This window comes from Monodon monoceros, unplaced genomic scaffold (assembly GCF_005190385.1).
Source record: "Monodon monoceros isolate NGI ecotype Baffin Bay Population unplaced genomic scaffold, NGI_Narwhal_1 Super_Scaffold_5, whole genome shotgun sequence".
Lineage (NCBI taxonomy): Eukaryota > Metazoa > Chordata > Mammalia > Artiodactyla > Monodontidae > Monodon > Monodon monoceros.
Window position 1 is genome coordinate 46,844,856 of NW_021703782.1, and position 7,206 is coordinate 46,852,061.

Consider the following 7,206-nt stretch of genomic DNA (forward strand, 5'->3'; position numbering starts at 1 on the left):
GAGGACTGGGGTCCGCTGCGTGAACACAGCCTGAAGGGGGCTAGTGAGCCACAGCTAGCCGGGAGGTAGTCCAGGAAAAAGTCCAGAACTGCCTAAGAGGCAAGAGACCATTGTTTCGGGGTGCGCGAGGAGAGGGGATTCAGAGTACCACCTAAACGAGCTCCAGAGACAGGCGCGAGCTGCGTCTATCAACACGGACCTCAGAGATGGGCATGAAACGCTAAGGCTGCTGCTGCCGCCACCAAGAAGCCTGTGTGCGAGCACAGGTCACTATCCACACCTCCCCTCCCGGGAGCCTGTGCAGCCCACCACTGCCAGGGTCCCGTGATCCAGGGACAACTTCCCCTGGAGAACGCACAGCGCGCCTCAAGCTGGTGCGACGTCATGCCGGCCTCTGCCACTGCAGGCTCGCAGCGCATTCCACACCCCTCCCTCCCCCCGGCCTGAGTGAGCCAGAGCCCCCGAATCAGCTGCTCCTTTAACCCCGTCCTGTCTGAGCAAAGAACAGACGCCCTCAGGCGACCTACACGCAGAGGCAGGGCCAAATCCAAAGCTGAACCCCGGGAGCTGTGAGAACAAAGAAGAGAAAGGGAAATCTCTCCCAGCAGCCTCAGGAACAGCGGATTAAATCTCCACAATCAACCTGATGTACCCTGCACCTGTGGAATAACTGAATAGACAATGAATCATCTCAAAACTGAGGTGGTGGACTTTGGGAGCAACTGTAGACATGGGGTTTGCTTTCTGCATTAATTTATTTCTGGTTTTATGCCTACTGTAGTTTAGTATTTAGAGTTTATTATCATTGGTAGATTTGTTTATTGATTTGGTTGCTCTCTTCCTTTTTTTTATATATATAGATTTTTTTTTCTCTTTTTGTGAGTGTTTATGTGTATGCTTCTTTGTGTGCTTTTGTCTGTATAACTTTGCTTTTACCATTGGTCCTAGGGTTCTGTCTGTCAGTTTTGGTTTTTGTTTCTAGGGTTTTTTTAGTATAGTTTTTAGCACTTGTTATCACTGGTGGATTTGTTTTTTGGTTTGGTTGCTCTCTTCTTTCTTTCTTCCTTTTTTAAAATTATTTTTTTTTTTTTATTTTTAATAATTTTTAAATTTTTTAATTTTAATAACTTTATTTTATTTTACTTTTTCTTTCTTTCTTTTTTTCTCCTTTTCCTTCTGAGCCATGTGGCTGACAGGGTCTTGGTGCTCTGTCCAGGTGTCAGGCCTGTGCCTCTGAGGTGGGAGAGCCAAGTTCAGAACACTGGTCCACCAAAGACCTCCCAGCTCCACGTAATGTCAAATGGCAAAAGCTCTCCCAGGGATCTCCATCTTAACATTAAGACCCATCTCCGATCAGTGACCAGCAAGCTACAGTGCTGGACACCCTATGCCAAACAACTAGCAACACAGGAACACAACCCCACCCAATAGCAGAGAGGCTGCCTAAAATCATAATAAGGCCACAGACACCCCAAAACACACCACCGGACACAGTCCTGCCCACCAGAAAGACAAGATCCAGCCTCATCCACCAGAACACAGGCACCAGTCCCCTAGACGAGGAAGCCTGCACAACCCACTGAACCAACCTTAACCACTGAGGGCAGACACCAAAAACAACAGGTAACTACAAACCTGCAGTCTGCGAAAAGGGGACCCCAAACACAGTAACTTAAGCAAAATGAGAAGACAGAGGAACACACAACTGATGAAGGAGCAAGGTAAAAACCCACCAGACCAAACAAATGAAGAGGAAATAGGCAGTCTACGTGAAAAAGATATCAGAGTAATAATAGTAAAGATTATCCAAAATCTTGGAAAAAGAAGGGAGAAAATACAAGAAACGTTTAACAAGGACCTAGAAGAACTAAAGAACAAACAAACAATGATGAACAACACAATCAATGAAATTAAAAATTCTCTAGAAGGAATCAATAGCAGAATAACTGAGGCAGAAGAACGGATAAGTGACCTGGAAGATAAAATAGTGGAAATAACTACTGCAGAGCAGTATAAAGAAAAAAGAATGAAAAGAATTGAGGACAGTCTGAGAGACCTCTGGGACAACATTAAACACACCAACATTTGAATTATAGGGGTCCAAGAGGAGAAGAGAAAAAGAAAGGGACTGAAAAAATATTTGAAGAGATTATAGTTGAAAACTTCCCTAATGTGGGAAAGGAAATAGTCAAGTCCAGGAAGCGCAGAGAGTCCCATACAGGATAAATCCAAGAAGAAACATGCCAAGACACATATTAATCAAACTATCAAAAATTAAATACAAAGAAAAAATATTAGAAGCAGCAAGGGAAAAACAACAAATAACATACAAGGGAATCCCCATAAGGTTAACAGCTGATATTTCAGCAGAAAGTCTGCAAGCCAGAAGGGAGAGGCAGGACACACTTAAAGTGATGAAAGGGAAAACCTTCAATCAAGATTACTCTACCCATCAAGGATACCATTCAGATTTGATGGAGAAATCAAAAGCTTTTCAGACAAGCAAACGCTAAGAGAATTCAGCACCACCAAACCAGCTTTCCAACAAATGCTAAAGAAAATTCTCTAGGTGAGAAACACGAGAGAAGAAAAAGACCCACAGAAACAAACCCAAAACAATTAGGAAAATGGTAATAGGAATATGCATATTGATAATAACCTTGAATGTAAATGGATTAAATGCCCCACCCAAAAGACACAGACTGGCTGAATGGATACAAAAACAAGACCCATATATGCGCTCTACAAGAGACCCACTTCAGACCTAGGGACACATCCAGACTGAAAGTGAGGGAATGGAAAAAGATATTCCATGCAAATGGAAACCAAAAGAAAGCTGGAGTAGCAATTCTCATATCAGACAAAATAGACTTTAAAATAAAGACTACTACAAGAGACAAAGAAGGACACTACATAATGATCAAGGGATCAATCTAAGAAGAAGCTATAACAATTGTAAATATTTATGCACCCAACATAGGAGCATCTCAATACATAAGGCAAATGCTAACAGCAATAAAAGGGGAAATCGACAGTAACACAATCATAGTAGGGGATTTTAACACCCCACTTTCACCAATGGACATATCAACTAAAATGAAAATAAATAAGGAAACACAAGCTTTAAATGATACATTAAACAAGATGGACTTAACTGATATTTATAGGACATTCCATCCAAAAACATCAGAATGCACTCTCTTCTCAAGTGCTCATGCAACATTCCTCAGGATAGATCATATCTTGGATCACAAATCAAGCCTTGGTAAATTTAAGAAAGCTGAAATCATATCAAGTATCTTTTCCGACCACAACGCTATGAGACTAGATATCAATTACAGGAAAAATTCTGTAAAAAATACAAACACATGGAGGCTAAACAACACATTACTAAATAACCAAGAGATCACTGAATAAATCAGAGGAAATCAAAAAATACCTACAAACAAATGCCAATGGAAACACGACAACACAAAACCTTTGGGATGCAGCAAAAGCACTTCTTAGAAGTTTATAGCAATACAATCCTACCTCAAGAAACAAGAAACATCTCAAATAAACAACCAAACCTTACACCTAAAGCAATTAAAGAAAGAAGAACAAAAAACCCCCAAAGTTAACAGAAGGAAAGAAATCATAAAGATCAGGTCAGAAACAAATGAAATACAAATGAAGGAAACAATAGCAAAGATCAATAAAACTAAAAGCTGGTTCTTTGAGAAGATAAACAAAATAGATAAACCACTAGCCAGACTCATCAAGACAAAAAGGGAGAAGACTCAAATCAATAGAATTAGAAATGAAAAAGGAGAAGTAACAACTGACACTGCAGACATACCAAGGATCATGAGAGATTATTACAAGCAACTATATGCCAATAAAATGGATAACCACAAAAAAATGGACAAACTCCTAGAAAAGCACAACCTTCTGAGACTGAACCAGGAAGAAATAGAAAATATAAACAGACCAATCACAAGCACTGAAATTGAGACTGTGATTAAAAATCTTCCAACAAACAAAAGTCCAGGACCAGATGGCTTCACAGGCGAATTCTATCAAATATTTAGAGAAGAGCTAACACCCATCCTTCGCATACTCTTCCAAAATATAGCAGAGGAACACTCCCAAACTCATTCTACGAGACCACCATCACCCTGATACTAAAACCAGACAAAGGTGTCACAAAGAAAGAAAACTACAGGCCAATATCACTGATGAACATACATGCAAAAATCCTCAACAAAATACTAGCAAACAGAATCCAACAGCACATTAAAAGGATCATACACCATGATCAAGTGGGGTTTATCCCAGGAATGCAAGGATTCGTCAATATATGCAAATCAATCAACATGATACACCATATTAACAAACTGAAGGAGAAAAACCATATGATCATCTCAATAGATGCAGAAAAAGCTTTCGACAAAATTCAACACCCATTTATGATAAAAACCCTCTAGAAAGTAGGCATAGAAGGAACTTACCTCAACATAATAAAGGCCATATATGACAAACCCACAGCCAACATCTTTCTCAATGGTGAAAAACTGAAACCATTTCCTCTAAGATCAGGAACAAGACAAGGTTGTCCACTCTCACCACTATTATTCAACATAGTTTTGGAATTTTTAGCCACAGCAATCAGAGAAGAAAAAGAAATAAAAGGAATCCAAATCAGAAAAGGGGTAAAGCTGTCACTGTTTGCACATGACATGATAGTATACATAGAGAATCCTAAAGATGCTACCAGAAAACTACTAGAGCTAATCAATGAATTTGGTAAAGTTGCAGGATACAAAATTAATGCACAGAAATCTCTTGCATTCCTATACACTAATGATGAAAAATCTGAAAGAGAAATTAAGGAAACAGTCCCATTGACCACTGCAACAAAAAGAATAAAATACCTAGGAATAAACCTACCTAAGGAGACAAAAGACCTGTATGCAGAAAACTATAAGACACTGAGGAAAGAAATAAAGATGATACAAATAGATGGAGAGATATACCATGTTCTTGGATTGGAAGAATCGACATTGTGAAAATGACTCTACTACCCAAAGCAATCCACAGATTCAATGCAATCCCTATCAAGTTACCAATGTCATTTTTTATGGAACTAGAACAAAAAATTTCACAATTTGTATGGAAACACAGAAGACCCTGAATAGCCAAAGCAATCTTGAGAAAGAAAAATGGAGCTGGAGGAATCAGGCTCCCTGATTTCAGACTATAATACAAAGCTACAGTAATCAAGACCGTATGGTACTGGCACAAAAACAGAAATATAGATCAATGGAACAGGATAGAAAGCCCAGAGATAAACCCACACACATATGGTCACCTTATTTTTGATAAAGGAGGCAAGAATATACAATGGAGAAAAGACAGCATCTTCAATAAGTGGTGCTGGGAAAACTGGGCAGCCACATGTAAAAGAATGAATTTAGAACACTCCCTAACACCATACATAAAAATAAACTCAAAATGGATTGAAGACCTAAATGTAAGGCCAGACACTATAAAACTCATAGAGGAAGACAGGCAGAACACTCTATGACATAAATCACAGCAAGATCCTTTTTGACCCACATCCTAGAGAAATGGAAATAAAAACAAACATAAACAAATGAGACCTAATGAAACTTCAAAGCTTTTGCACAGCAAAGGGAAACATAAACAAGATGGAAAAGACAACCCTCAGAATGGGAGAAAATATTTGCAAATGAAGCAACTGATAAAGGATTAATGTCCAAAATTTACAAGCAGCTCATGCAGCTCAATACCAAAAAAACAAACAATCTAATCCAAAAATGGGCAGAAGACCTAAATAGACATTTCTCCAAAGAAGATATATAGATTTCCAACAAACACATGAAAGGATGCTCAACATCACTAATCATTAGAGAAATGCAAATCAAAACTACAATGAGGTATCACCTCACACCAGTCAGAATGGCCATCATCAAAAAATCTACAAACAATAAATGCTGGAGAGGGTGTGGAGAAAAGGCAACCCTCTTGTGCTCTTGGTGGGAATGTAAATTGATACAGTCACTATGGAGAACAGTATGGAGGTTCCTTAAAAAACTAAAAATAGAATTACCATATGACCCAGCAATCCCACTACTGGGCATATACCCTGAGAAAACTATAATTCAAAAAGAGTCATGTACCACAATATTCATTGCAGCTCTATTTACAATAGCAGGACATGGAAGCAACTTAAGTGTCCATTGACAGATGAATGGATCAAGAAGATGTGGCACATATATACAATGGAATATTACCCAGCCATAAAAAGAAACGAAATTGAGTTATCTGTAGTGAGGTGGATAGACCTAGAGTCTGTCATACAGAGTGAAGTCAGAAAGAGAAAAACAAATGCTGTATGCTAACACATATATATGGAATCTAAAAAAAAAAGTGGTTCTGATGAACCTAGGGGCAGCCCTCTTATGCCCTTAGGGCTTAAGCCACTCCTGGTTACATATTGTTTTTTCTAACCAAAGTACGCTCACTGATAACACTCATATTCTATGACATGATGAATAATGGAAGGTTTTAAGAAGGCTGATAACTATCAGAGAACGAATGGAAGAGGACAAGATAAGAAGCCTGAGGGCAGTTAGGATACTTGTAAAAGTTCAAGTGTGGGGACTTCCCTGGTGGGGCACTGGTTAAGAATGTGCCCGCCAATGCAGGGGACATGGGTTCAAGCCCAGGTCTGGGAAGATCCCACATGCCATGGAGCAACTACACCTGTGAGCCACAACTACTGAAGTCCACGCACCTAGAGCTCGTGCTCCACAACAAGAGAAGCCACCACAATGAGAAGCCCATGCACCACAATGAAGACCCAATGCAGCCAAAAATAAATTTAAAAAAAATAAGAAAAAAAGTGCAAGTGTGGATGGGGAGGGAGGCAGAGATTAGGACCTTGCCTCTGAACTGCTAAGAATGGAAGAGAAGGGAGAAAAATAAAATGTTTAGAAAGTAAAATGGACAGTATTTGGTTATTTAGGGAGCTGGAAGATGAGATGAAGGGAGAAGTCAAGAGTGAATTCCAAGTAGGTAGGTCGCTCCTGGATATGCAGAATTTCAGAGAAGGAGCAGGTCACGGATGGGAGGCAAATGATGAATTCTGCTTGGGACACGCTGAGTTTCAGGAGCCAAGTGGAGCCTAGAGGGCAGTTGAAT